The sequence below is a fragment of the Ambystoma mexicanum genome, unplaced genomic scaffold (genome assembly GCF_040938575.1).
Source record: "Ambystoma mexicanum isolate Mex_15411 unplaced genomic scaffold, UKY_AmexF1_1 Mex_scaf20, whole genome shotgun sequence".
Lineage (NCBI taxonomy): Eukaryota > Metazoa > Chordata > Amphibia > Caudata > Ambystomatidae > Ambystoma > Ambystoma mexicanum.
This window is the reverse complement of record NW_027182434.1, coordinates 1,998,867-2,024,997: the sequence shown is the minus strand read 5'-3', so window position 1 is coordinate 2,024,997 and position 26,131 is coordinate 1,998,867. Positions and strand designations below refer to the sequence as shown.

Below are 26,131 nucleotides of genomic sequence, written 5' to 3'. Positions count from 1 at the left end.
AGTGCTTTGCCTTTTCTCCTTGGAAAGTCTGGAGACAGGCAGTGGAAGGGCAGGCAAACTGTCAGGTGCGCAGAGGAGGGGAGACCATGAGGCAAGGTGGGAGATGGGGGCAAGAAGTGAGAAAAAAACTAATCGCAAGCTAGGGCAGGATTCGGAAAGTGAAGCCGAAAAGGGGCTTAGCATGCAGCCCAGGGGTTTCTTTGACTGTCCTAAGCCCACAGGGACTTTGCCGTCCTCAGCTCATGAGACTTGAGATGGGTAGCTTGATTTGCTGAGGAAATGCGGGATGACAGATTCAACTCTGGAGTCAAACATAGCCCGGAACTATCGCCTTAAACTGAGTTTTAAGCCTGGTGCCGATAAAAAGAAAGAAATTAGCCTTAGATCGGGCAAGCCGTTTGACGGGGGAAAATGAGACCCCCTAGGCCAGCTAGGTGGTCGCTGGATGCTGTGCAGACATCAGCAGCTGTTCATTTCATGCCCTCACGTCTCCTCGTTAGTATAGTGGTCAGTATCCCCGCCTGTCACGCGGGAGACCGGGGTTCAATTCCCCGACGGGGAGGTTAAACCTTTTCTGGATTTTTTTTAGTTCTTGACAAATATTCTTGAAGATTAGGCTGAGTCAAGTAGGGAATGGGTGCCAAGAACTGACTCTTTAAGAAAAAAGCACCGGCAACGCTAGTCATCGTACAATATTTGTGCACAATTGCTTACATTAGGCGGCCGGTCCACTTTATTGAGTCCCCCTCAGCACCATTTAGTGCTCCTGTTGTCTGCGAAGTCCAAATTGTAACCCTGAATCAGTTCCTCTTCTGACCCTTTGTATCATGTTACATGACGAGTAATGATCACCTGTTAGCTTTATCCCTAATTATAACTCTCACTCTTTCCCTGCATCTAACCCTAGCTCTAATCCCATCATTAACCTCGGTCCGGGCACACGCGTGAACCCTTACTCTCATCTCAGCCTCTCCTGGTGATACATCACACCTGGGATCGTTTGCTCCCTGTGGGCTGTGGGAAATTTGCTACCAGCACGCCCTGGAAGTGGGGCTCATTCCGCTGCAACGGGAGGTCTTCCCAGGACGCGTCACAGCTCAACGCAAGAGCTCCTGGGTTTCGAAGGCTCTTGCAGCAAGCCTTCACAAAGCAGCAGGGAGCGCCGTTCCAGATGGGAAACTTGAGACTGGATGTCCAGAAAAGCAAGACGTCAGAAGCGAAACCTTTTTCCTGCAGGGTGTGGCATACCATCCGCTTGCTCATTGCGACAGAGGTGGCACTAATGAAGGAAGAGGTCAACGTTACGTTCTTCTTTAAAATGCAAGGCCAGGAAAAGTGGCAGCGGTGGGATTTGAACCCACGCCTCTGAAGAGACTGGAGCCTTAATCCAGCGCCTTAGACCGCTCGGCCACGCTACCTCCCTGCTAGTCGCCGAAAGCGGAACTTGACCCGTTGCCCGGCCCGCTTTAGTGCTTTGCCTTTTCTCCTTGGAAAGTCTGGAGACAGGCAGTGGAAGGGCAGGCAAACTGTCAGGTGCGCAGAGGAGGGGAGACCATGAGGCAAGGTGGGAGATGGGGGCAAGAAGTGAGAAAAAAACTAATCGCAAGCTAGGGCAGGATTCGGAAAGTGAAGCCGAAAAGGGGCTTAGCATGCAGCCCAGGGGTTTCTTTGACTGTCCTAAGCCCACAGGGACTTTGCCGTCCTCAGCTCATGAGACTTGAGATGGGTAGCTTGATTTGCTGAGGAAATGCGGGATGACAGATTCAACTCTGGAGTCAAACATAGCCCGGAACTATCGCCTTAAACTGAGTTTTAAGCCTGGTGCCGATAAAAAGAAAGAAATTAGCCTTAGATCGGGCAAGCCGTTTGACGGGGGAAAATGAGACCCCCTAGGCCAGCTAGGTGGTCGCTGGATGCTGTGCAGACATCAGCAGCTGTTCATTTCATGCCCTCACGTCTCCTTGTTAGTATAGTGGTCAGTATCCCCGCCTGTCACGCGGGAGACCGGGGTTCAATTCCCCGACGGGGAGGTTAAACCTTTTCTGGATTTTTTTTAGTTCTTGACAAATATTCTTGAAGATTAGGCTGAGTCAAGTAGGGAATGGGTGCCAAGAACTGACTCTTTAAGAAAAAAGCACCGGCAACGCTAGTCATCGTACAATATTTGTGCACAATTGCTTACATTAGGCGGCCGGTCCACTTTATTGAGTCCCCCTCAGCACCATTTAGTGCTCCTGTTGTCTGCGAAGTCCAAATTGTAACCCTGAATCAGTTCCTCTTCTGACCCTTTGTATCATGTTACATGACGAGTAATGATCACCTGTTAGCTTTATCCCTAATTATAACTCTCACTCTTTCCCTGCATCTAACCCTAGCTCTAATCCCATCATTAACCTCGGTCCGGGCACACGCGTGAACCCTTACTCTCATCTCAGCCTCTCCTGGTGATACATCACACCTGGGATCGTTTGCTCCCTGTGGGCTGTGGGAAATTTGCTACCAGCACGCCCTGGAAGTGGGGCTCATTCCGCTGCAACGGGAGGTCTTCCCAGGACGCGTCACAGCTCAACGCAAGAGCTCCTGGGTTTCGAAGGCTCTTGCAGCAAGCCTTCACAAAGCAGCAGGGAGCGCCGTTCCAGATGGGAAACTTGAGACTGGATGTCCAGAAAAGCAAGACGTCAGAAGCGAAACCTTTTTCCTGCAGGGTGTGGCATACCATCCGCTTGCTCATTGCGACAGAGGTGGCACTAATGAAGGAAGAGGTCAACGTTACGTTCTTCTTTAAAATGCAAGGCCAGGAAAAGTGGCAGCGGTGGGATTTGAACCCACGCCTCCGAAGAGACTGGAGCCTTAATCCAGCGCCTTAGACCGCTCGGCCACGCTACCTCCCTGCTAGTCCCCGAAAGCGGAACTTGACCCGTTGCCCGGCCCGCTTTAGTGCTTTGCCTTTTCTCCTTGGAAAGTCTGGAGACAGGCAGTGGAAGGGCAGGCAAACTGTCAGGTGCGCAGAGGAGGGGAGACCATGAGGCAAGGTGGGAGATGGGGGCAAGAAGTGAGAAAAAAACTAATCGCAAGCTAGGGCAGGATTCGGAAAGTGAAGCCGAAAAGGGGCTTAGCATGCAGCCCAGGGGTTTCTTTGACTGTCCTAAGCCCACAGGGACTTTGCCGTCCTCAGCTCATGAGACTTGAGATGGGTAGCTTGATTTGCTGAGGAAATGCGGGATGACAGATTCAACTCTGGAGTCAAACATAGCCCGGAACTATCGCCTTAAACTGAGTTTTAAGCCTGGTGCCGATAAAAAGAAAGAAATTAGCCTTAGATCGGGCAAGCCGTTTGACGGGGGAAAATGAGACCCCCTAGGCCAGCTAGGTGGTCGCTGGATGCTGTGCAGACATCAGCAGCTGTTCATTTCATGCCCTCACGTCTCCTCGTTAGTATAGTGGTCAGTATCCCCGCCTGTCACGCGGGAGACCGGGGTTCAATTCGGGTTCAATTCCCCGACGGGGAGGTTAAACCTTTTCTGGATTTTTTTTAGTTCTTGACAAATATTCTTGAAGATTAGGCTGAGTCAAGTAGGGAATGGGTGCCAAGAACTGACTCTTTAAGAAAAAAGCACCAGCAACGCTAGTCATCGTACAATATTTGTGCACAATTGCTTACATTAGGCGGCCGGTCCACTTTATTGAGTCCCCCTCAGCACCATTTAGTGCTCCTGTTGTCTGCGAAGTCCAAATTGTAACCCTGAATCAGTTCCTCTTCTGACCCTTTGTATCATGTTACATGACGAGTAATGATCACCTGTTAGCTTTATCCCTAATTATAACTCTCACTCTTTCCCTGCATCTAACCCTAGCTCTAATCCCATCATTAACCTCGGTCCGGGCACACGCGTGAACCCTTACTCTCATCTCAGCCTCTCCTGGTGATACATCACACCTGGGATCGTTTGCTCCCTGTGGGCTGTGGGAAATTTGCTACCAGCACGCCCTGGAAGTGGGGCTCATTCCGCTGCAACGGGAGGTCTTCCCAGGACGCGTCACAGCTCAACGCAAGAGCTCCTGGGTTTCGAAGGCTCTTGCAGCAAGCCTTCACAAAGCAGCAGGGAGCGCCGTTCCAGATGGGAAACTTGAGACTGGATGTCCAGAAAAGCAAGACGTCAGAAGCGAAACCTTTTTCCTGCAGGGTGTGGCATACCATCCGCTTGCTCATTGCGACAGAGGTGGCACTAATGAAGGAAGAGGTCAACGTTACGTTCTTCTTTAAAATGCAAGGCCAGGAAAAGTGGCAGCGGTGGGATTTGAACCCACGCCTCCGAAGAGACTGGAGCCTTAATCCAGCGCCTTAGACCGCTCGGCCACGCTACCTCCCTGCTAGTCGCCGAAAGCGGAACTTGACCCGTTGCCCGGCCCGCTTTAGTGCTTTGCCTTTTCTCCTTGGAAAGTCTGGAGACAGGCAGTGGAAGGGCAGGCAAACTGTCAGGTGCGCAGAGGAGGGGAGACCATGAGGCAAGGTGGGAGATGGGGGCAAGAAGTGAGAAAAAAACTAATCGCAAGCTAGGGCAGGATTCGGAAAGTGAAGCCGAAAAGGGGCTTAGCATGCAGCCCAGGGGTTTCTTTGACTGTCCTAAGCCCACAGGGACTTTGCCGTCCTCAGCTCATGAGACTTGAGATGGGTAGCTTGATTTGCTGAGGAAATGCGGGATGACAGATTCAACTCTGGAGTCAAACATAGCCCGGAACTATCGCCTTAAACTGAGTTTTAAGCCTGGTGCCGATAAAAAGAAAGAAATTAGCCTTAGATCGGGCAAGCCGTTTGACGGGGGAAAATGAGACCCCCTAGGCCAGCTAGGTGGTCGCTGGATGCTGTGCAGACATCAGCAGCTGTTCATTTCATGCCCTCACGTCTCCTCGTTAGTATAGTGGTCAGTATCCCCGCCTGTCACGCGGGAGACCGGGGTTCAATTCCCCGACGGGGAGGTTAAACCTTTTCTGGATTTTTTTTAGTTCTTGACAAATATTCTTGAAGATTAGGCTGAGTCAAGTAGGGAATGGGTGCCAAGAACTGACTCTTTAAGAAAAAAGCACCGGCAACGCTAGTCATCGTACAATATTTGTGCACAATTGCTTACATTAGGCGGCCGGTCCACTTTATTGAGTCCCCCTCAGCACCATTTAGTGCTCCTGTTGTCTGCGAAGTCCAAATTGTAACCCTGAATCAGTTCCTCTTCTGACCCTTTGTATCATGTTACATGACGAGTAATGATCACCTGTTAGCTTTATCCCTAATTATAACTCTCACTCTTTCCCTGCATCTAACCCTAGCTCTAATCCCATCATTAACCTCGGTCCGGGCACACGCGTGAACCCTTACTCTCATCTCAGCCTCTCCTGGTGATACATCACACCTGGGATCGTTTGCTCCCTGTGGGCTGTGGGAAATTTGCTACCAGCACGCCCTGGAAGTGGGGCTCATTCCGCTGCAACGGGAGGTCTTCCCAGGACGCGTCACAGCTCAACGCAAGAGCTCCTGGGTTTCGAAGGCTCTTGCAGCAAGCCTTCACAAAGCAGCAGGGAGCGCCGTTCCAGATGGGAAACTTGAGACTGGATGTCCAGAAAAGCAAGACGTCAGAAGCGAAACCTTTTTCCTGCAGGGTGTGGCATACCATCCGCTTGCTCATTGCGACAGAGGTGGCACTAATGAAGGAAGAGGTCAACGTTACGTTCTTCTTTAAAATGCAAGGCCAGGAAAAGTGGCAGCGGTGGGATTTGAACCCACGCCTCCGAAGAGACTGGAGCCTTAATCCAGCGCCTTAGACCGCTCGGCCACGCTACCTCCCTGCTAGTCGCCGAAAGCGGAACTTGACCCGTTGCCCGGCCCGCTTTAGTGCTTTGCCTTTTCTCCTTGGAAAGTCTGGAGACAGGCAGTGGAAGGGCAGGCAAACTGTCAGGTGCGCAGAGGAGGGGAGACCATGAGGCAAGGTGGGAGATGGGGGCAAGAAGTGAGAAAAAAACTAATCGCAAGCTAGGGCAGGATTCGGAAAGTGAAGCCGAAAAGGGGCTTAGCATGCAGCCCAGGGGTTTCTTTGACTGTCCTAAGCCCACAGGGACTTTGCCGTCCTCAGCTCATGAGACTTGAGATGGGTAGCTTGATTTGCTGAGGAAATGCGGGATGACAGATTCAACTCTGGAGTCAAACATAGCCCGGAACTATCGCCTTAAACTGAGTTTTAAGCCTGGTGCCGATAAAAAGAAAGAAATTAGCCTTAGATCGGGCAAGCCGTTTGACGGGGGAAAATGAGACCCCCTAGGCCAGCTAGGTGGTCGCTGGATGCTGTGCAGACATCAGCAGCTGTTCATTTCATGCCCTCACGTCTCCTCGTTAGTATAGTGGTCAGTATCCCCGCCTGTCACGCGGGAGACCGGGGTTCAATTCCCCGACGGGGAGGTTAAACCTTTTCTGGATTTTTTTTAGTTCTTGACAAATATTCTTGAAGATTAGGCTGAGTCAAGTAGGGAATGGGTGCCAAGAACTGACTCTTTAAGAAAAAAGCACCGGCAACGCTAGTCATCGTACAATATTTGTGCACAATTGCTTACATTAGGCGGCCGGTCCACTTTATTGAGTCCCCCTCAGCACCATTTAGTGCTCCTGTTGTCTGCGAAGTCCAAATTGTAACCCTGAATCAGTTCCTCTTCTGACCCTTTGTATCATGTTACATGACGAGTAATGATCACCTGTTAGCTTTATCCCTAATTATAACTCTCACTCTTTCCCTGCATCTAACCCTAGCTCTAATCCCATCATTAACCTCGGTCCGGGCACACGCGTGAACCCTTACTCTCATCTCAGCCTCTCCTGGTGATACATCACACCTGGGATCGTTTGCTCCCTGTGGGCTGTGGGAAATTTGCTACCAGCACGCCCTGGAAGTGGGGCTCATTCCGCTGCAACGGGAGGTCTTCCCAGGACGCGTCACAGCTCAACGCAAGAGCTCCTGGGTTTCGAAGGCTCTTGCAGCAAGCCTTCACAAAGCAGCAGGGAGCGCCGTTCCAGATGGGAAACTTGAGACTGGATGTCCAGAAAAGCAAGACGTCAGAAGCGAAACCTTTTTCCTGCAGGGTGTGGCATACCATCCGCTTGCTCATTGCGACAGAGGTGGCACTAATGAAGGAAGAGGTCAACGTTACGTTCTTCTTTAAAATGCAAGGCCAGGAAAAGTGGCAGCGGTGGGATTTGAACCCACGCCTCTGAAGAGACTGGAGCCTTAATCCAGCGCCTTAGACCGCTCGGCCACGCTACCTCCCTGCTAGTCGCCGAAAGCGGAACTTGACCCGTTGCCCGGCCCGCTTTAGTGCTTTGCCTTTTCTCCTTGGAAAGTCTGGAGACAGGCAGTGGAAGGGCAGGCAAACTGTCAGGTGCGCAGAGGAGGGGAGACCATGAGGCAAGGTGGGAGATGGGGGCAAGAAGTGAGAAAAAAACTAATCGCAAGCTAGGGCAGGATTCGGAAAGTGAAGCCGAAAAGGGGCTTAGCATGCAGCCCAGGGGTTTCTTTGACTGTCCTAAGCCCACAGGGACTTTGCCGTCCTCAGCTCATGAGACTTGAGATGGGTAGCTTGATTTGCTGAGGAAATGCGGGATGACAGATTCAACTCTGGAGTCAAACATAGCCCGGAACTATCGCCTTAAACTGAGTTTTAAGCCTGGTGCCGATAAAAAGAAAGAAATTAGCCTTAGATCGGGCAAGCCGTTTGACGGGGGAAAATGAGACCCCCTAGGCCAGCTAGGTGGTCGCTGGATGCTGTGCAGACATCAGCAGCTGTTCATTTCATGCCCTCACGTCTCCTCGTTAGTATAGTGGTCAGTATCCCCGCCTGTCACGCGGGAGACCGGGGTTCAATTCCCCGACGGGGAGGTTAAACCTTTTCTGGATTTTTTTTAGTTCTTGACAAATATTCTTGAAGATTAGGCTGAGTCAAGTAGGGAATGGGTGCCAAGAACTGACTCTTTAAGAAAAAAGCACCGGCAACGCTAGTCATCGTACAATATTTGTGCACAATTGCTTACATTAGGCGGCCGGTCCACTTTATTGAGTCCCCCTCAGCACCATTTAGTGCTCCTGTTGTCTGCGAAGTCCAAATTGTAACCCTGAATCAGTTCCTCTTCTGACCCTTTGTATCATGTTACATGACGAGTAATGATCACCTGTTAGCTTTATCCCTAATTATAACTCTCACTCTTTCCCTGCATCTAACCCTAGCTCTAATCCCATCATTAACCTCGGTCCGGGCACACGCGTGAACCCTTACTCTCATCTCAGCCTCTCCTGGTGATACATCACACCTGGGATCGTTTGCTCCCTGTGGGCTGTGGGAAATTTGCTACCAGCACGCCCTGGAAGTGGGGCTCATTCCGCTGCAACGGGAGGTCTTCCCAGGACGCGTCACAGCTCAACGCAAGAGCTCCTGGGTTTCGAAGGCTCTTGCAGCAAGCCTTCACAAAGCAGCAGGGAGCGCCGTTCCAGATGGGAAACTTGAGACTGGATGTCCAGAAAAGCAAGACGTCAGAAGCGAAACCTTTTTCCTGCAGGGTGTGGCATACCATCCGCTTGCTCATTGCGACAGAGGTGGCACTAATGAAGGAAGAGGTCAACGTTACGTTCTTCTTTAAAATGCAAGGCCAGGAAAAGTGGCAGCGGTGGGATTTGAACCCACGCCTCCGAAGAGACTGGAGCCTTAATCCAGCGCCTTAGACCGCTCGGCCACGCTACCTCCCTGCTAGTCGCCGAAAGCGGAACTTGACCCGTTGCCCGGCCCGCTTTAGTGCTTTGCCTTTTCTCCTTGGAAAGTCTGGAGACAGGCAGTGGAAGGGCAGGCAAACTGTCAGGTGCGCAGAGGAGGGGAGACCATGAGGCAAGGTGGGAGATGGGGGCAAGAAGTGAGAAAAAAACTAATCGCAAGCTAGGGCAGGATTCGGAAAGTGAAGCCGAAAAGGGGCTTAGCATGCAGCCCAGGGGTTTCTTTGACTGTCCTAAGCCCACAGGGACTTTGCCGTCCTCAGCTCATGAGACTTGAGATGGGTAGCTTGATTTGCTGAGGAAATGCGGGATGACAGATTCAACTCTGGAGTCAAACATAGCCCGGAACTATCGCCTTAAACTGAGTTTTAAGCCTGGTGCCGATAAAAAGAAAGAAATTAGCCTTAGATCGGGCAAGCCGTTTGACGGGGGAAAATGAGACCCCCTAGGCCAGCTAGGTGGTCGCTGGATGCTGTGCAGACATCAGCAGCTGTTCATTTCATGCCCTCACGTCTCCTCGTTAGTATAGTGGTCAGTATCCCCGCCTGTCACGCGGGAGACCGGGGTTCAATTCCCCGACGGGGAGGTTAAACCTTTTCTGGATTTTTTTTAGTTCTTGACAAATATTCTTGAAGATTAGGCTGAGTCAAGTAGGGAATGGGTGCCAAGAACTGACTCTTTAAGAAAAAAGCACCGGCAACGCTAGTCATCGTACAATATTTGTGCACAATTGCTTACATTAGGCGGCCGGTCCACTTTATTGAGTCCCCCTCAGCACCATTTAGTGCTCCTGTTGTCTGCGAAGTCCAAATTGTAACCCTGAATCAGTTCCTCTTCTGACCCTTTGTATCATGTTACATGACGAGTAATGATCACCTGTTAGCTTTATCCCTAATTATAACTCTCACTCTTTCCCTGCATCTAACCCTAGCTCTAATCCCATCATTAACCTCGGTCCGGGCACACGCGTGAACCCTTACTCTCATCTCAGCCTCTCCTGGTGATACATCACACCTGGGATCGTTTGCTCCCTGTGGGCTGTGGGAAATTTGCTACCAGCACGCCCTGGAAGTGGGGCTCATTCCGCTGCAACGGGAGGTCTTCCCAGGACGCGTCACAGCTCAACGCAAGAGCTCCTGGGTTTCGAAGGCTCTTGCAGCAAGCCTTCACAAAGCAGCAGGGAGCGCCGTTCCAGATGGGAAACTTGAGACTGGATGTCCAGAAAAGCAAGACGTCAGAAGCGAAACCTTTTTCCTGCAGGGTGTGGCATACCATCCGCTTGCTCATTGCGACAGAGGTGGCACTAATGAAGGAAGAGGTCAACGTTACGTTCTTCTTTAAAATGCAAGGCCAGGAAAAGTGGCAGCGGTGGGATTTGAACCCACGCCTCTGAAGAGACTGGAGCCTTAATCCAGCGCCTTAGACCGCTCGGCCACGCTACCTCCCTGCTAGTCGCCGAAAGCGGAACTTGACCCGTTGCCCGGCCCGCTTTAGTGCTTTGCCTTTTCTCCTTGGAAAGTCTGGAGACAGGCAGTGGAAGGGCAGGCAAACTGTCAGGTGCGCAGAGGAGGGGAGACCATGAGGCAAGGTGGGAGATGGGGGCAAGAAGTGAGAAAAAAACTAATCGCAAGCTAGGGCAGGATTCGGAAAGTGAAGCCGAAAAGGGGCTTAGCATGCAGCCCAGGGGTTTCTTTGACTGTCCTAAGCCCACAGGGACTTTGCCGTCCTCAGCTCATGAGACTTGAGATGGGTAGCTTGATTTGCTGAGGAAATGCGGGATGACAGATTCAACTCTGGAGTCAAACATAGCCCGGAACTATCGCCTTAAACTGAGTTTTAAGCCTGGTGCCGATAAAAAGAAAGAAATTAGCCTTAGATCGGGCAAGCCGTTTGACGGGGGAAAATGAGACCCCCTAGGCCAGCTAGGTGGTCGCTGGATGCTGTGCAGACATCAGCAGCTGTTCATTTCATGCCCTCCCGTCTCCTTGTTAGTATAGTGGTCAGTATCCCCGCCTGTCACGCGGGAGACCGGGGTTCAATTCCCCGACGGGGAGGTTAAACCTTTTCTGGATTTTTTTTAGTTCTTGACAAATATTCTTGAAGATTAGGCTGAGTCAAGTAGGGAATGGGTGCCAAGAACTGACTCTTTAAGAAAAAAGCACCGGCAACGCTAGTCATCGTACAATATTTGTGCACAATTGCTTACATTAGGCGGCCGGTCCACTTTATTGAGTCCCCCTCAGCACCATTTAGTGCTCCTGTTGTCTGCGAAGTCCAAATTGTAACCCTGAATCAGTTCCTCTTCTGACCCTTTGTATCATGTTACATGACGAGTAATGATCACCTGTTAGCTTTATCCCTAATTATAACTCTCACTCTTTCCCTGCATCTAACCCTAGCTCTAATCCCATCATTAACCTCGGTCCGGGCACACGCGTGAACCCTTACTCTCATCTCAGCCTCTCCTGGTGATACATCACACCTGGGATCGTTTGCTCCCTGTGGGCTGTGGGAAATTTGCTACCAGCACGCCCTGGAAGTGGGGCTCATTCCGCTGCAACGGGAGGTCTTCCCAGGACGCGTCACAGCTCAACGCAAGAGCTCCTGGGTTTCGAAGGCTCTTGCAGCAAGCCTTCACAAAGCAGCAGGGAGCGCCGTTCCAGATGGGAAACTTGAGACTGGATGTCCAGAAAAGCAAGACGTCAGAAGCGAAACCTTTTTCCTGCAGGGTGTGGCATACCATCCTCTTGCTCATTGCGACAGAGGTGGCACTAATGAAGGAAGAGGTCAACGTTACGTTCTTCTTTAAAATGCAAGGCCAGGAAAAGTGGCAGCGGTGGGATTTGAACCCACGCCTCCGAAGAGACTGGAGCCTTAATCCAGCGCCTTAGACCGCTCGGCCACGCTACCTCCCTGCTAGTCGCCGAAAGCGGAACTTGACCCGTTGCCCGGCCCGCTTTAGTGCTTTGCCTTTTCTCCTTGGAAAGTCTGGAGACAGGCAGTGGAAGGGCAGGCAAACTGTCAGGTGCGCAGAGGAGGGGAGACCATGAGGCAAGGTGGGAGATGGGGGCAAGAAGTGAGAAAAAAACTAATCGCAAGCTAGGGCAGGATTCGGAAAGTGAAGCCGAAAAGGGGCTTAGCATGCAGCCCAGGGGTTTCTTTGACTGTCCTAAGCCCACAGGGACTTTGCCGTCCTCAGCTCATGAGACTTGAGATGGGTAGCTTGATTTGCTGAGGAAATGCGGGATGACAGATTCAACTCTGGAGTCAAACATAGCCCGGAACTATCGCCTTAAACTGAGTTTTAAGCCTGGTGCCGATAAAAAGAAAGAAATTAGCCTTAGATCGGGCAAGCCGTTTGACGGGGGAAAATGAGACCCCCTAGGCCAGCTAGGTGGTCGCTGGATGCTGTGCAGACATCAGCAGCTGTTCATTTCATGCCCTCACGTCTCCTCGTTAGTATAGTGGTCAGTATCCCCGCCTGTCACGCGGGAGACCGGGGTTCAATTCCCCGACGGGGAGGTTAAACCTTTTCTGGATTTTTTTTAGTTCTTGACAAATATTCTTGAAGATTAGGCTGAGTCAAGTAGGGAATGGGTGCCAAGAACTGACTCTTTAAGAAAAAAGCACCGGCAACGCTAGTCATCGTACAATATTTGTGCACAATTGCTTACATTAGGCGGCCGGTCCACTTTATTGAGTCCCCCTCAGCACCATTTAGTGCTCCTGTTGTCTGCGAAGTCCAAATTGTAACCCTGAATCAGTTCCTCTTCTGACCCTTTGTATCATGTTACATGACGAGTAATGATCACCTGTTAGCTTTATCCCTAATTATAACTCTCACTCTTTCCCTGCATCTAACCCTAGCTCTAATCCCATCATTAACCTCGGTCCGGGCACACGCGTGAACCCTTACTCTCATCTCAGCCTCTCCTGGTGATACATCACACCTGGGATCGTTTGCTCCCTGTGGGCTGTGGGAAATTTGCTACCAGCACGCCCTGGAAGTGGGGCTCATTCCGCTGCAACGGGAGGTCTTCCCAGGACGCGTCACAGCTCAACGCAAGAGCTCCTGGGTTTCGAAGGCTCTTGCAGCAAGCCTTCACAAAGCAGCAGGGAGCGCCGTTCCAGATGGGAAACTTGAGACTGGATGTCCAGAAAAGCAAGACGTCAGAAGCGAAACCTTTTTCCTGCAGGGTGTGGCATACCATCCGCTTGCTCATTGCGACAGAGGTGGCACTAATGAAGGAAGAGGTCAACGTTACGTTCTTCTTTAAAATGCAAGGCCAGGAAAAGTGGCAGCGGTGGGATTTGAACCCACGCCTCCGAAGAGACTGGAGCCTTAATCCAGCGCCTTAGACCGCTCGGCCACGCTACCTCCCTGCTAGTCGCCGAAAGCGGAACTTGACCCGTTGCCCGGCCCGCTTTAGTGCTTTGCCTTTTCTCCTTGGAAAGTCTGGAGACAGGCAGTGGAAGGGCAGGCAAACTGTCAGGTGCGCAGAGGAGGGGAGACCATGAGGCAAGGTGGGAGATGGGGGCAAGAAGTGAGAAAAAAACTAATCGCAAGCTAGGGCAGGATTCGGAAAGTGAAGCCGAAAAGGGGCTTAGCATGCAGCCCAGGGGTTTCTTTGACTGTCCTAAGCCCACAGGGACTTTGCCGTCCTCAGCTCATGAGACTTGAGATGGGTAGCTTGATTTGCTGAGGAAATGCGGGATGACAGATTCAACTCTGGAGTCAAACATAGCCCGGAACTATCGCCTTAAACTGAGTTTTAAGCCTGGTGCCGATAAAAAGAAAGAAATTAGCCTTAGATCGGGCAAGCCGTTTGACGGGGGAAAATGAGACCCCCTAGGCCAGCTAGGTGGTCGCTGGATGCTGTGCAGACATCAGCAGCTGTTCATTTCATGCCCTCACGTCTCCTCGTTAGTATAGTGGTCAGTATCCCCGCCTGTCACGCGGGAGACCGGGGTTCAATTCCCCGACGAGGAGGTTAAACCTTTTCTGGATTTTTTTTAGTTCTTGACAAATATTCTTGAAGATTAGGCTGAGTCAAGTAGGGAATGGGTGCCAAGAACTGACTCTTTAAGAAAAAAGCACCGGCAACGCTAGTCATCGTACAATATTTGTGCACAATTGCTTACATTAGGCGGCCGGTCCACTTTATTGAGTCCCCCTCAGCACCATTTAGTGCTCCTGTTGTCTGCGAAGTCCAAATTGTAACCCTGAATCAGTTCCTCTTCTGACCCTTTGTATCATGTTACATGACGAGTAATGATCACCTGTTAGCTTTATCCCTAATTATAACTCTCACTCTTTCCCTGCATCTAACCCTAGCTCTAATCCCATCATTAACCTCGGTCCGGGCACACGCGTGAACCCTTACTCTCATCTCAGCCTCTCCTGGTGATACATCACACCTGGGATCGTTTGCTCCCTGTGGGCTGTGGGAAATTTGCTACCAGCACGCCCTGGAAGTGGGGCTCATTCCGCTGCAACGGGAGGTCTTCCCAGGACGCGTCACAGCTCAACGCAAGAGCTCCTGGGTTTCGAAGGCTCTTGCAGCAAGCCTTCACAAAGCAGCAGGGAGCGCCGTTCCAGATGGGAAACTTGAGACTGGATGTCCAGAAAAGCAAGACGTCAGAAGCGAAACCTTTTTCCTGCAGGGTGTGGCATACCATCCGCTTGCTCATTGCGACAGAGGTGGCACTAATGAAGGAAGAGGTCAACGTTACGTTCTTCTTTAAAATGCAAGGCCAGGAAAAGTGGCAGCGGTGGGATTTGAACCCACGCCTCCGAAGAGACTGGAGCCTTAATCCAGCGCCTTAGACCGCTCGGCCACGCTACCTCCCTGCTAGTCGCCGAAAGCGGAACTTGACCCGTTGCCCGGCCCGCTTTAGTGCTTTGCCTTTTCTCCTTGGAAAGTCTGGAGACAGGCAGTGGAAGGGCAGGCAAACTGTCAGGTGCGCAGAGGAGGGGAGACCATGAGGCAAGGTGGGAGATGGGGGCAAGAAGTGAGAAAAAAACTAATCGCAAGCTAGGGCAGGATTCGGAAAGTGAAGCCGAAAAGGGGCTTAGCATGCAGCCCAGGGGTTTCTTTGACTGTCCTAAGCCCACAGGGACTTTGCCGTCCTCAGCTCATGAGACTTGAGATGGGTAGCTTGATTTGCTGAGGAAATGCGGGATGACAGATTCAACTCTGGAGTCAAACATAGCCCGGAACTATCGCCTTAAACTGAGTTTTAAGCCTGGTGCCGATAAAAAGAAAGAAATTAGCCTTAGATCGGGCAAGCCGTTTGACGGGGGAAAATGAGACCCCCTAGGCCAGCTAGGTGGTCGCTGGATGCTGTGCAGACATCAGCAGCTGTTCATTTCATGCCCTCACGTCTCCTCGTTAGTATAGTGGTCAGTATCCCCGCCTGTCACGCGGGAGACCGGGGTTCAATTCCCCGACGGGGAGGTTAAACCTTTTCTGGATTTTTTTTAGTTCTTGACAAATATTCTTGAAGATTAGGCTGAGTCAAGTAGGGAATGGGTGCCAAGAACTGACTCTTTAAGAAAAAAGCACCGGCAACGCTAGTCATCGTACAATATTTGTGCACAATTGCTTACATTAGGCGGCCGGTCCACTTTATTGAGTCCCCCTCAGCACCATTTAGTGCTCCTGTTGTCTGCGAAGTCCAAATTGTAACCCTGAATCAGTTCCTCTTCTGACCCTTTGTATCATGTTACATGACGAGTAATGATCACCTGTTAGCTTTATCCCTAATTATAACTCTCACTCTTTCCCTGCATCTAACCCTAGCTCTAATCCCATCATTAACCTCGGTCCGGGCACACGCGTGAACCCTTACTCTCATCTCAGCCTCTCCTGGTGATACATCACACCTGGGATCGTTTGCTCCCTGTGGGCTGTGGGAAATTTGCTACCAGCACGCCCTGGAAGTGGGGCTCATTCCGCTGCAACGGGAGGTCTTCCCAGGACGCGTCACAGCTCAACGCAAGAGCTCCTGGGTTTCGAAGGCTCTTGCAGCAAGCCTTCACAAAGCAGCAGGGAGCGCCGTTCCAGATGGGAAACTTGAGACTGGATGTCCAGAAAAGCAAGACGTCAGAAGCGAAACCTTTTTCCTGCAGGGTGTGGCATACCATCCGCTTGCTCATTGCGACAGAGGTGGCACTAATGAAGGAAGAGGTCAACGTTACGTTCTTCTTTAAAATGCAAGGCCAGGAAAAGTGGCAGCGGTGGGATTTGAACCCACGCCTCCGAAGAGACTGGAGCCTTAATCCAGCGCCTTAGACCGCTCGGCCACGCTACCTCCCTGCTAGTCGCCGAAAGCGGAACTTGACCCGTTGCCCGGCCCGCTTTAGTGCTTTGCCTTTTCTCCTTGGAAAGTCTGGAGACAGGCAGTGGAAGGGCAGGCAAACTGTCAGGTGCGCAGAGGAGGGGAGACCATGAGGCAAGGTGGGAGATGGGGGCAAGAAGTGAGAAAAAAACTAATCGCAAGCTAGGGCAGGATTCGGAAAGTGAAGCCGAAAAGGGGCTTAGCATGCAGCCCAGGGGTTTCTTTGACTGTCCTAAGCCCACAGGGACTTTGCCGTCCTCAGCTCATGAGACTTGAGATGGGTAGCTTGATTTGCTGAGGAAATGCGGGATGACAGATTCAACTCTGGAGTCAAACATAGCCCGGAACTATCGCCTTAAACTGAGTTTTAAGCCTGGTGCCGATAAAAAGAAAGAAATTAGCCTTAGATCGGGCAAGCCGTTTGACGGGGGAAAATGAGACCCCCTAGGCCAGCTAGGTGGTCGCTGGATGCTGTGCAGACATCAGCAGCTGTTCATTTCATGCCCTCACGTCTCCTCGTTAGTATAGTGGTCAGTATCCCCGCCTGTCACGCGGGAGACCGGGGTTCAATTCCCCGACGGGGAGGTTAAACCTTTTCTGGATTTTTTTTAGTTCTTGACAAATATTCTTGAAGATTAGGCTGAGTCAAGTAGGGAATGGGTGCCAAGAACTGACTCTTTAAGAAAAAAGCACCGGCAACGCTAGTCATCGTACAATATTTGTGCACAATTGCTTACATTAGGCGGCCGGTCCACTTTATTGAGTCCCCCTCAGCACCATTTAGTGCTCCTGTTGTCTGCGAAGTCCAAATTGTAACCCTGAATCAGTTCCTCTTCTGACCCTTTGTATCATGTTACATGACGAGTAATGATCACCTGTTAGCTTTATCCCTAATTATAACTCTCACTCTTTCCCTGCATCTAACCCTAGCTCTAATCCCATCATTAACCTCGGTCCGGGCACACGCGTGAACCCTTACTCTCATCTCAGCCTCTCCTGGTGATACATCACACCTGGGATCGTTTGCTCCCTGTGGGCTGTGGGAAATTTGCTACCAGCACGCCCTGGAAGTGGGGCTCATTCCGCTGCAACGGGAGGTCTTCCCAGGACGCGTCACAGCTCAACGCAAGAGCTCCTGGGTTTCGAAGGCTCTTGCAGCAAGCCTTCACAAAGCAGCAGGGAGCGCCGTTCCAGATGGGAAACTTGAGACTGGATGTCCAGAAAAGCAAGACGTCAGAAGCGAAACCTTTTTCCTGCAGGGTGTGGCATACCATCCGCTTGCTCATTGCGACAGAGGTGGCACTAATGAAGGAAGAGGTCAACGTTACGTTCTTCTTTAAAATGCAAGGCCAGGAAAAGTGGCAGCGGTGGGATTTGAACCCACGCCTCTGAAGAGACTGGAGCCTTAATCCAGCGCCTTAGACCGCTCGGCCACGCTACCTCCCTGCTAGTCGCCGAAAGCGGAACTTGACCCGTTGCCCGGCCCGCTTTAGTGCTTTGCCTTTTCTCCTTGGAAAGTCTGGAGACAGGCAGTGGAAGGGCAGGCAAACTGTCAGGTGCGCAGAGGAGGGGAGACCATGAGGCAAGGTGGGAGATGGGGGCAAGAAGTGAGAAAAAAACTAATCGCAAGCTAGGGCAGGATTCGGAAAGTGAAGCCGAAAAGGGGCTTAGCATGCAGCCCAGGGGTTTCTTTGACTGTCCTAAGCCCACAGGGACTTTGCCGTCCTCAGCTCATGAGACTTGAGATGGGTAGCTTGATTTGCTGAGGAAATGCGGGATGACAGATTCAACTCTGGAGTCAAACATAGCCCGGAACTATCGCCTTAAACTGAGTTTTAAGCCTGGTGCCGATAAAAAGAAAGAAATTAGCCTTAGATCGGGCAAGCCGTTTGACGGGGGAAAATGAGACCCCCTAGGCCAGCTAGGTGGTCGCTGGATGCTGTGCAGACATCAGCAGCTGTTCATTTCATGCCCTCACGTCTCCTCGTTAGTATAGTGGTCAGTATCCCCGCCTGTCACGCGGGAGACCGGGGTTCAATTCCCCGACGGGGAGGTTAAACCTTTTCTGGATTTTTTTTAGTTCTTGACAAATATTCTTGAAGATTAGGCTGAGTCAAGTAGGGAATGGGTGCCAAGAACTGACTCTTTAAGAAAAAAGCACCGGCAACGCTAGTCATCGTACAATATTTGTGCACAATTGCTTACATTAGGCGGCCGGTCCACTTTATTGAGTCCCCCTCAGCACCATTTAGTGCTCCTGTTGTCTGCGAAGTCCAAATTGTAACCCTGAATCAGTTCCTCTTCTGACCCTTTGTATCATGTTACATGACGAGTAATGATCACCTGTTAGCTTTATCCCTAATTATAACTCTCACTCTTTCCCTGCATCTAACCCTAGCTCTAATCCCATCATTAACCTCGGTCCGGGCACACGCGTGAACCCTTACTCTCATCTCAGCCTCTCCTGGTGATACATCACACCTGGGATCGTTTGCTCCCTGTGGGCTGTGGGAAATTTGCTACCAGCACGCCCTGGAAGTGGGGCTCATTCCGCTGCAACGGGAGGTCTTCCCAGGACGCGTCACAGCTCAACGCAAGAGCTCCTGGGTTTCGAAGGCTCTTGCAGCAAGCCTTCACAAAGCAGCAGGGAGCGCCGTTCCAGATGGGAAACTTGAGACTGGATGTCCAGAAAAGCAAGACGTCAGAAGCGAAACCTTTTTCCTGCAGGGTGTGGCATACCATCCGCTTGCTCATTGCGACAGAGGTGGCACTAATGAAGGAAGAGGTCAACGTTACGTTCTTCTTTAAAATGCAAGGCCAGGAAAAGTGGCAGCGGTGGGATTTGAACCCACGCCTCCGAAGAGACTGGAGCCTTAATCCAGCGCCTTAGACCGCTCGGCCACGCTACCTCCCTGCTAGTCGCCGAAAGCGGAACTTGACCCGTTGCCCGGCCCGCTTTAGTGCTTTGCCTTTTCTCCTTGGAAAGTCTGGAGACAGGCAGTGGAAGGGCAGGCAAACTGTCAGGTGCGCAGAGGAGGGGAGACCATGAGGCAAGGTGGGAGATGGGGGCAAGAAGTGAGAAAAAAACTAATCGCAAGCTAGGGCAGGATTCGGAAAGTGAAGCCGAAAAGGGGCTTAGCATGCAGCCCAGGGGTTTCTTTGACTGTCCTAAGCCCACAGGGACTTTGCCGTCCTCAGCTCATGAGACTTGAGATGGGTAGCTTGATTTGCTGAGGAAATGCGGGATGACAGATTCAACTCTGGAGTCAAACATAGCCCGGAACTATCGCCTTAAACTGAGTTTTAAGCCTGGTGCCGATAAAAAGAAAGAAATTAGCCTTAGATCGGGCAAGCCGTTTGACGGGGGAAAATGAGACCCCCTAGGCCAGCTAGGTGGTCGCTGGATGCTGTGCAGACATCAGCAGCTGTTCATTTCATGCCCTCACGTCTCCTCGTTAGTATAGTGGTCAGTATCCCCGCCTGTCACGCGGGAGACCGGGGTTCAATTCCCCGACGGGGAGGTTAAACCTTTTCTGGATTTTTTTTAGTTCTTGACAAATATTCTTGAAGATTAGGCTGAGTCAAGTAGGGAATGGGTGCCAAGAACTGACTCTTTAAGAAAAAAGCACCGGCAACGCTAGTCATCGTACAATATTTGTGCACAATTGCTTACATTAGGCGGCCGGTCCACTTTATTGAGTCCCCCTCAGCACCATTTAGTGCTCCTGTTGTCTGCGAAGTCCAAATTGTAACCCTGAATCAGTTCCTCTTCTGACCCTTTGTATCATGTTACATGACGAGTAATGATCACCTGTTAGCTTTATCCCTAATTATAACTCTCACTCTTTCCCTGCATCTAACCCTAGCTCTAATCCCATCATTAACCTCGGTCCGGGCACACGCGTGAACCCTTACTCTCATCTCAGCCTCTCCTGGTGATACATCACACCTGGGATCGTTTGCTCCCTGTGGGCTGTGGGAAATTTGCTACCAGCACGCCCTGGAAGTGGGGCTCATTCCGCTGCAACGGGAGGTCTTCCCAGGACGCGTCACAGCTCAACGCAAGAGCTCCTGGGTTTCGAAGGCTCTTGCAGCAAGCCTTCACAAAGCAGCAGGGAGCGCCGTTCCAGATGGGAAACTTGAGACTGGATGTCCAGAAAAGCAAGACGTCAGAAGCGAAACCTTTTTCCTGCAGGGTGTGGCATACCATCCGCTTGCTCATTGCGACAGAGGTGGCACTAATGAAGGAAGAGGTCAACGTTACGTTCTTCTTTAAAATGCAAGGCCAGGAAAAGTGGCAGCGGTGGGATTTGAACCCACGCCTCTGAAGAGACTGGAGCCTTAATCCAGCGCCTTAGACCGCTCGGCCACGCTACCTCCCTGCTAGTCGCCGAAAGCGGAACTTGACCCGTTGCCCGGCCCGCTTTAGTGCTTTGCCTTTTCTCCTTGGAAAGTCTGGAGACAGGCAGTGGAAGGGCAGGCAAACTGTCAGGTGCGCAGAGGAGGGGAGACCATGAGGCAAGGTGGGAGATGGGGGCAAGAAGTGAGAAAAAAACTAATCGCAAGCTAGGGCAGGATTCGGAAAGTGAAGCCGAAAAGGGGCTTAGCATGCAGCCCAGGGGTTTCTTTGACTGTCCTAAGCCCACAGGGACTTTGCCGTCCTCAGCTCATGAGACTTGAGATGGGTAGCTTGATTTGCTGAGGAAATGCGGGATGACAGATTCAACTCTGGAGTCAAACATAGCCCGGAACTATCGCCTTAAACTGAGTTTTAAGCCTGGTGCCGATAAAAAGAAAGAAATTAGCCTTAGATCGGGCAAGCCGTTTGACGGGGGAAAATGAGACCCCCTAGGCCAGCTAGGTGGTCGCTGGATGCTGTGCAGACATCAGCAGCTGTTCATTTCATGCCCTCCCGTCTCCTTGTTAGTATAGTGGTCAGTATCCCCGCCTGTCACGCGGGAGACCGGGGTTCAATTCCCCGACGGGGAGGTTAAACCTTTTCTGGATTTTTTTTAGTTCTTGACAAATATTCTTGAAGATTAGGCTGAGTCAAGTAGGGAATGGGTGCCAAGAACTGACTCTTTAAGAAAAAAGCACCGGCAACGCTAGTCATCGTACAATATTTGTGCACAATTGCTTACATTAGGCGGCCGGTCCACTTTATTGAGTCCCCCTCAGCACCATTTAGTGCTCCTGTTGTCTGCGAAGTCCAAATTGTAACCCTGAATCAGTTCCTCTTCTGACCCTTTGTATCATGTTACATGACGAGTAATGATCACCTGTTAGCTTTATCCCTAATTATAACTCTCACTCTTTCCCTGCATCTAACCCTAGCTCTAATCCCATCATTAACCTCGGTCCGGGCACACGCGTGAACCCTTACTCTCATCTCAGCCTCTCCTGGTGATACATCACACCTGGGATCGTTTGCTCCCTGTGGGCTGTGGGAAATTTGCTACCAGCACGCCCTGGAAGTGGGGCTCATTCCGCTGCAACGGGAGGTCTTCCCAGGACGCGTCACAGCTCAACGCAAGAGCTCCTGGGTTTCGAAGGCTCTTGCAGCAAGCCTTCACAAAGCAGCAGGGAGCGCCGTTCCAGATGGGAAACTTGAGACTGGATGTCCAGAAAAGCAAGACGTCAGAAGCGAAACCTTTTTCCTGCAGGGTGTGGCATACCATCCTCTTGCTCATTGCGACAGAGGTGGCACTAATGAAGGAAGAGGTCAACGTTACGTTCTTCTTTAAAATGCAAGGCCAGGAAAAGTGGCAGCGGTGGGATTTGAACCCACGCCTCCGAAGAGACTGGAGCCTTAATCCAGCGCCTTAGACCGCTCGGCCACGCTACCTCCCTGCTAGTCGCCGAAAGCGGAACTTGACCCGTTGCCCGGCCCGCTTTAGTGCTTTGCCTTTTCTCCTTGGAAAGTCTGGAGACAGGCAGTGGAAGGGCAGGCAAACTGTCAGGTGCGCAGAGGAGGGGAGACCATGAGGCAAGGTGGGAGATGGGGGCAAGAAGTGAGAAAAAAACTAATCGCAAGCTAGGGCAGGATTCGGAAAGTGAAGCCGAAAAGGGGCTTAGCATGCAGCCCAGGGGTTTCTTTGACTGTCCTAAGCCCACAGGGACTTTGCCGTCCTCAGCTCATGAGACTTGAGATGGGTAGCTTGATTTGCTGAGGAAATGCGGGATGACAGATTCAACTCTGGAGTCAAACATAGCCCGGAACTATCGCCTTAAACTGAGTTTTAAGCCTGGTGCCGATAAAAAGAAAGAAATTAGCCTTAGATCGGGCAAGCCGTTTGACGGGGGAAAATGAGACCCCCTAGGCCAGCTAGGTGGTCGCTGGATGCTGTGCAGACATCAGCAGCTGTTCATTTCATGCCCTCACGTCTCCTCGTTAGTATAGTGGTCAGTATCCCCGCCTGTCACGCGGGAGACCGGGGTTCAATTCCCCGACGGGGAGGTTAAACCTTTTCTGGATTTTTTTTAGTTCTTGACAAATATTCTTGAAGATTAGGCTGAGTCAAGTAGGGAATGGGTGCCAAGAACTGACTCTTTAAGAAAAAAGCACCGGCAACGCTAGTCATCGTACAATATTTGTGCACAATTGCTTACATTAGGCGGCCGGTCCACTTTATTGAGTCCCCCTCAGCACCATTTAGTGCTCCTGTTGTCTGCGAAGTCCAAATTGTAACCCTGAATCAGTTCCTCTTCTGACCCTTTGTATCATGTTACATGACGAGTAATGATCACCTGTTAGCTTTATCCCTAATTATAACTCTCACTCTTTCCCTGCATCTAACCCTAGCTCTAATCCCATCATTAACCTCGGTCCGGGCACACGCGTGAACCCTTACTCTCATCTCAGCCTCTCCTGGTGATACATCACACCTGGGATCGTTTGCTCCCTGTGGGCTGTGGGAAATTTGCTACCAGCACGCCCTGGAAGTGGGGCTCATTCCGCTGCAACGGGAGGTCTTCCCAGGACGCGTCACAGCTCAACGCAAGAGCTCCTGGGTTTCGAAGGCTCTTGCAGCAAGCCTTCACAAAGCAGCAGGGAGCGCCGTTCCAGATGGGAAACTTGAGACTGGATGTCCAGAAAAGCAAGACGTCAGAAGCGAAACCTTTTTCCTGCAGGGTGTGGCATACCATCCGCTTGCTCATTGCGACAGAGGTGGCACTAATGAAGGAAGAGGTCAACGTTACGTTCTTCTTTAAAATGCAAGGCCAGGAAAAGTGGCAGCGGTGGGATTTGAACCCACGCCTCCGAAGAGACTGGAGCCTTAATCCAGCGCCTTAGACCGCTCGGCCACGCTACCTCCCTGCTAGTCGCCGAAAGCGGAACTTGACCCGTTGCCCGGCCCGCTTTAGTGCTTTGCCTTTTCTCCTTGGAAAGTCTGGAGACAGGCAGTGGAAGGGCAGGCAAACTGTCAGGTGCGCAGAGGAGGGGAGACCATGAGGCAAGGTGGGAGATGGGGGCAAGAAGTGAGAAAAAAACTAATCGCAAGCTAGGGCAGGATTCGGAAAGTGAAGCCGAAAAGGGGCTTAGCATGCAGCCCAGGGGTTTCTTTGACTGTCCTAAGCCCACAGGGACTTTGCCGTCCTCAGCTCATGAGACTTGAGATGGGTAGCTTGATTTGCTGAGGAAATGCGGGATGACAGATTCAACTCTGGAGTCAAACATAGCCCGGAACTATCGCCTTAAACTGAGTTTTAAGCCTGGTGCCGATAAAAAGAAAGAAATTAGCCTTAGATCGGGCAAGCCGTTTGACGGGGGAAAATGAGACCCCCTAGGCCAGCTAGGTGGTCGCTGGATGCTGTGCAGACATCAGCAGCTGTTCATTTCATGCCCTCACGTCTCCTCGTTAGTATAGTGGTCAGTATCCCCGCCTGTCACGCGGGAGACCGGGGTTCAATTCCCCGACGGGGAGGTTAAACCTTTTCTGGATTTTTTTTAGTTCTTGACAAATATTCTTGAAGATTAGGCTGAGTCAAGTAGGGAATGGGTGCCAAGAACTGACTCTTTAAGAAAAAAGCACCGGCAACGCTAGTCATCGTACAATATTTGTGCACAATTGCTTACATTAGGCGGCCGGTCCACTTTATTGAGTCCCCCTCAGCACCATTTAGTGCTCCTGTTGTCTGCGAAGTCCAAATTGTAACCCTGAATCAGTTCCTCTTCTGACCCTTTGTATCATGTTACATGACGAGTAATGATCACCTGTTAGCTTTATCCCTAATTATAACTCTCACTCTTTCCCTGCATCTAACCCTAGCTCTAATCCCATCATTAACCTCGGTCCGGGCACACGCGTGAACCCTTACTCTCATCTCAGCCTCTCCTGGTGATACATCACACCTGGGATCGTTTGCTCCCTGTGGGCTGTGGGAAATTTGCTACCAGCACGCCCTGGAAGTGGGGCTCATTCCGCTGCAACGGGAGGTCTTCCCAGGACGCGTCACAGCTCAACGCAAGAGCTCCTGGGTTTCGAAGGCTCTTGCAGCAAGCCTTCACAAAGCAGCAGGGAGCGCCGTTCCAGATGGGAAACTTGAGACTGGATGTCCAGAAAAGCAAGACGTCAGAAGCGAAACCTTTTTCCTGCAGGGTGTGGCATACCATCCGCTTGCTCATTGCGACAGAGGTGGCACTAATGAAGGAAGAGGTCAACGTTACGTTCTTCTTTAAAATGCAAGGCCAGGAAAAGTGGCAGCGGTGGGATTTGAACCCACGCCTCCGAAGAGACTGGAGCCTTAATCCAGCGCCTTAGACCGCTCGGCCACGCTACCTCCCTGCTAGTCGCCGAAAGCGGAACTTGACCCGTTGCCCGGCCCGCTTTAGTGCTTTGCCTTTTCTCCTTGGAAAGTCTGGAGACAGGCAGTGGAAGGGCAGGCAAACTGTCAGGTGCGCAGAGGAGGGGAGACCATGAGGCAAGGTGGGAGATGGGGGCAAGAAGTGAGAAAAAAACTAATCGCAAGCTAGGGCAGGATTCGGAAAGTGAAGCCGAAAAGGGGCTTAGCATGCAGCCCAGGGGTTTCTTTGACTGTCCTAAGCCCACAGGGACTTTGCCGTCCTCAGCTCATGAGACTTGAGATGGGTAGCTTGATTTGCTGAGGAAATGCGGGATGACAGATTCAACTCTGGAGTCAAACATAGCCCGGAACTATCGCCTTAAACTGAGTTTTAAGCCTGGTGCCGATAAAAAGAAAGAAATTAGCCTTAGATCGGGCAAGCCGTTTGACGGGGGAAAATGAGACCCCCTAGGCCAGCTAGGTGGTCGCTGGATGCTGTGCAGACATCAGCAGCTGTTCATTTCATGCCCTCACGTCTCCTCGTTAGTATAGTGGTCAGTATCCCCGCCTGTCACGCGGGAGACCGGGGTTCAATTCCCCGACGGGGAGGTTAAACCTTTTCTGGATTTTTTTTAGTTCTTGACAAATATTCTTGAAGATTAGGCTGAGTCAAGTAGGGAATGGGTGCCAAGAACTGACTCTTTAAGAAAAAAGCACCGGCAACGCTAGTCATCGTACAATATTTGTGCACAATTGCTTACATTAGGCGGCCGGTCCACTTTATTGAGTCCCCCTCAGCACCATTTAGTGCTCCTGTTGTCTGCGAAGTCCAAATTGTAACCCTGAATCAGTTCCTCTTCTGACCCTTTGTATCATGTTACATGACGAGTAATGATCACCTGTTAGCTTTATCCCTAATTATAACTCTCACTCTTTCCCTGCATCTAACCCTAGCTCTAATCCCATCATTAACCTCGGTCCGGGCACACGCGTGAACCCTTACTCTCATCTCAGCCTCTCCTGGTGATACATCACACCTGGGATCGTTTGCTCCCTGTGGGCTGTGGGAAATTTGCTACCAGCACGCCCTGGAAGTGGGGCTCATTCCGCTGCAACGGGAGGTCTTCCCAGGACGCGTCACAGCTCAACGCAAGAGCTCCTGGGTTTCGAAGGCTCTTGCAGCAAGCCTTCACAAAGCAGCAGGGAGCGCC

General features: G+C 51.4%; 31 non-coding genes across 31 annotated transcripts; 14 read left to right on the top strand and 17 right to left on the bottom strand.

The window, feature by feature from the left end:
• The first annotated feature begins 490 nt into the window (after window positions 1-490).
• TRNAD-GUC (transfer RNA aspartic acid (anticodon GUC)) lies at window positions 491-562 on the top strand. Its single transcript has one exon. It is a non-coding gene; the product is annotated as a tRNA-Asp (tRNA).
• A 774-nt stretch (window positions 563-1,336) lies between these two features.
• On the bottom strand, window positions 1,337-1,418 carry TRNAL-AAG (transfer RNA leucine (anticodon AAG)). Its single transcript has one exon. It is a non-coding gene; the product is annotated as a tRNA-Leu (tRNA).
• A 1,386-nt stretch (window positions 1,419-2,804) lies between these two features.
• Window positions 2,805-2,886, bottom strand: TRNAL-AAG (transfer RNA leucine (anticodon AAG)). The gene has a single exon. It is a non-coding gene; the product is annotated as a tRNA-Leu (tRNA).
• Window positions 2,887-4,283: 1,397 nt separating this feature from the next.
• On the bottom strand, window positions 4,284-4,365 carry TRNAL-AAG (transfer RNA leucine (anticodon AAG)). Its single transcript has one exon. It is a non-coding gene; the product is annotated as a tRNA-Leu (tRNA).
• A 540-nt stretch (window positions 4,366-4,905) lies between these two features.
• TRNAD-GUC (transfer RNA aspartic acid (anticodon GUC)) lies at window positions 4,906-4,977 on the top strand. The gene has a single exon. It is a non-coding gene; the product is annotated as a tRNA-Asp (tRNA).
• A 774-nt stretch (window positions 4,978-5,751) lies between these two features.
• TRNAL-AAG (transfer RNA leucine (anticodon AAG)) lies at window positions 5,752-5,833 on the bottom strand. The gene has a single exon. It is a non-coding gene; the product is annotated as a tRNA-Leu (tRNA).
• A 540-nt stretch (window positions 5,834-6,373) lies between these two features.
• TRNAD-GUC (transfer RNA aspartic acid (anticodon GUC)) lies at window positions 6,374-6,445 on the top strand. The gene has a single exon. It is a non-coding gene; the product is annotated as a tRNA-Asp (tRNA).
• Window positions 6,446-7,219: 774 nt separating this feature from the next.
• Window positions 7,220-7,301, bottom strand: TRNAL-AAG (transfer RNA leucine (anticodon AAG)). Its single transcript has one exon. It is a non-coding gene; the product is annotated as a tRNA-Leu (tRNA).
• Window positions 7,302-7,841: 540 nt separating this feature from the next.
• Window positions 7,842-7,913, top strand: TRNAD-GUC (transfer RNA aspartic acid (anticodon GUC)). Its single transcript has one exon. It is a non-coding gene; the product is annotated as a tRNA-Asp (tRNA).
• A 774-nt stretch (window positions 7,914-8,687) lies between these two features.
• TRNAL-AAG (transfer RNA leucine (anticodon AAG)) lies at window positions 8,688-8,769 on the bottom strand. The gene has a single exon. It is a non-coding gene; the product is annotated as a tRNA-Leu (tRNA).
• Window positions 8,770-9,309: 540 nt separating this feature from the next.
• On the top strand, window positions 9,310-9,381 carry TRNAD-GUC (transfer RNA aspartic acid (anticodon GUC)). The gene has a single exon. It is a non-coding gene; the product is annotated as a tRNA-Asp (tRNA).
• Window positions 9,382-10,155: 774 nt separating this feature from the next.
• Window positions 10,156-10,237, bottom strand: TRNAL-AAG (transfer RNA leucine (anticodon AAG)). Its single transcript has one exon. It is a non-coding gene; the product is annotated as a tRNA-Leu (tRNA).
• A 1,386-nt stretch (window positions 10,238-11,623) lies between these two features.
• Window positions 11,624-11,705, bottom strand: TRNAL-AAG (transfer RNA leucine (anticodon AAG)). Its single transcript has one exon. It is a non-coding gene; the product is annotated as a tRNA-Leu (tRNA).
• Window positions 11,706-12,245: 540 nt separating this feature from the next.
• On the top strand, window positions 12,246-12,317 carry TRNAD-GUC (transfer RNA aspartic acid (anticodon GUC)). The gene has a single exon. It is a non-coding gene; the product is annotated as a tRNA-Asp (tRNA).
• Window positions 12,318-13,091: 774 nt separating this feature from the next.
• Window positions 13,092-13,173, bottom strand: TRNAL-AAG (transfer RNA leucine (anticodon AAG)). Its single transcript has one exon. It is a non-coding gene; the product is annotated as a tRNA-Leu (tRNA).
• Window positions 13,174-13,713: 540 nt separating this feature from the next.
• TRNAD-GUC (transfer RNA aspartic acid (anticodon GUC)) lies at window positions 13,714-13,785 on the top strand. The gene has a single exon. It is a non-coding gene; the product is annotated as a tRNA-Asp (tRNA).
• A 774-nt stretch (window positions 13,786-14,559) lies between these two features.
• TRNAL-AAG (transfer RNA leucine (anticodon AAG)) lies at window positions 14,560-14,641 on the bottom strand. Its single transcript has one exon. It is a non-coding gene; the product is annotated as a tRNA-Leu (tRNA).
• A 540-nt stretch (window positions 14,642-15,181) lies between these two features.
• Window positions 15,182-15,253, top strand: TRNAD-GUC (transfer RNA aspartic acid (anticodon GUC)). Its single transcript has one exon. It is a non-coding gene; the product is annotated as a tRNA-Asp (tRNA).
• Window positions 15,254-16,027: 774 nt separating this feature from the next.
• On the bottom strand, window positions 16,028-16,109 carry TRNAL-AAG (transfer RNA leucine (anticodon AAG)). Its single transcript has one exon. It is a non-coding gene; the product is annotated as a tRNA-Leu (tRNA).
• A 540-nt stretch (window positions 16,110-16,649) lies between these two features.
• On the top strand, window positions 16,650-16,721 carry TRNAD-GUC (transfer RNA aspartic acid (anticodon GUC)). The gene has a single exon. It is a non-coding gene; the product is annotated as a tRNA-Asp (tRNA).
• A 774-nt stretch (window positions 16,722-17,495) lies between these two features.
• TRNAL-AAG (transfer RNA leucine (anticodon AAG)) lies at window positions 17,496-17,577 on the bottom strand. Its single transcript has one exon. It is a non-coding gene; the product is annotated as a tRNA-Leu (tRNA).
• Window positions 17,578-18,117: 540 nt separating this feature from the next.
• TRNAD-GUC (transfer RNA aspartic acid (anticodon GUC)) lies at window positions 18,118-18,189 on the top strand. The gene has a single exon. It is a non-coding gene; the product is annotated as a tRNA-Asp (tRNA).
• A 774-nt stretch (window positions 18,190-18,963) lies between these two features.
• Window positions 18,964-19,045, bottom strand: TRNAL-AAG (transfer RNA leucine (anticodon AAG)). Its single transcript has one exon. It is a non-coding gene; the product is annotated as a tRNA-Leu (tRNA).
• Window positions 19,046-19,585: 540 nt separating this feature from the next.
• TRNAD-GUC (transfer RNA aspartic acid (anticodon GUC)) lies at window positions 19,586-19,657 on the top strand. Its single transcript has one exon. It is a non-coding gene; the product is annotated as a tRNA-Asp (tRNA).
• Window positions 19,658-20,431: 774 nt separating this feature from the next.
• On the bottom strand, window positions 20,432-20,513 carry TRNAL-AAG (transfer RNA leucine (anticodon AAG)). The gene has a single exon. It is a non-coding gene; the product is annotated as a tRNA-Leu (tRNA).
• Window positions 20,514-21,899: 1,386 nt separating this feature from the next.
• On the bottom strand, window positions 21,900-21,981 carry TRNAL-AAG (transfer RNA leucine (anticodon AAG)). The gene has a single exon. It is a non-coding gene; the product is annotated as a tRNA-Leu (tRNA).
• A 540-nt stretch (window positions 21,982-22,521) lies between these two features.
• On the top strand, window positions 22,522-22,593 carry TRNAD-GUC (transfer RNA aspartic acid (anticodon GUC)). Its single transcript has one exon. It is a non-coding gene; the product is annotated as a tRNA-Asp (tRNA).
• Window positions 22,594-23,367: 774 nt separating this feature from the next.
• TRNAL-AAG (transfer RNA leucine (anticodon AAG)) lies at window positions 23,368-23,449 on the bottom strand. The gene has a single exon. It is a non-coding gene; the product is annotated as a tRNA-Leu (tRNA).
• Window positions 23,450-23,989: 540 nt separating this feature from the next.
• Window positions 23,990-24,061, top strand: TRNAD-GUC (transfer RNA aspartic acid (anticodon GUC)). The gene has a single exon. It is a non-coding gene; the product is annotated as a tRNA-Asp (tRNA).
• A 774-nt stretch (window positions 24,062-24,835) lies between these two features.
• On the bottom strand, window positions 24,836-24,917 carry TRNAL-AAG (transfer RNA leucine (anticodon AAG)). Its single transcript has one exon. It is a non-coding gene; the product is annotated as a tRNA-Leu (tRNA).
• A 540-nt stretch (window positions 24,918-25,457) lies between these two features.
• Window positions 25,458-25,529, top strand: TRNAD-GUC (transfer RNA aspartic acid (anticodon GUC)). Its single transcript has one exon. It is a non-coding gene; the product is annotated as a tRNA-Asp (tRNA).
• Window positions 25,530-26,131: the final 602 nt, after the last annotated feature.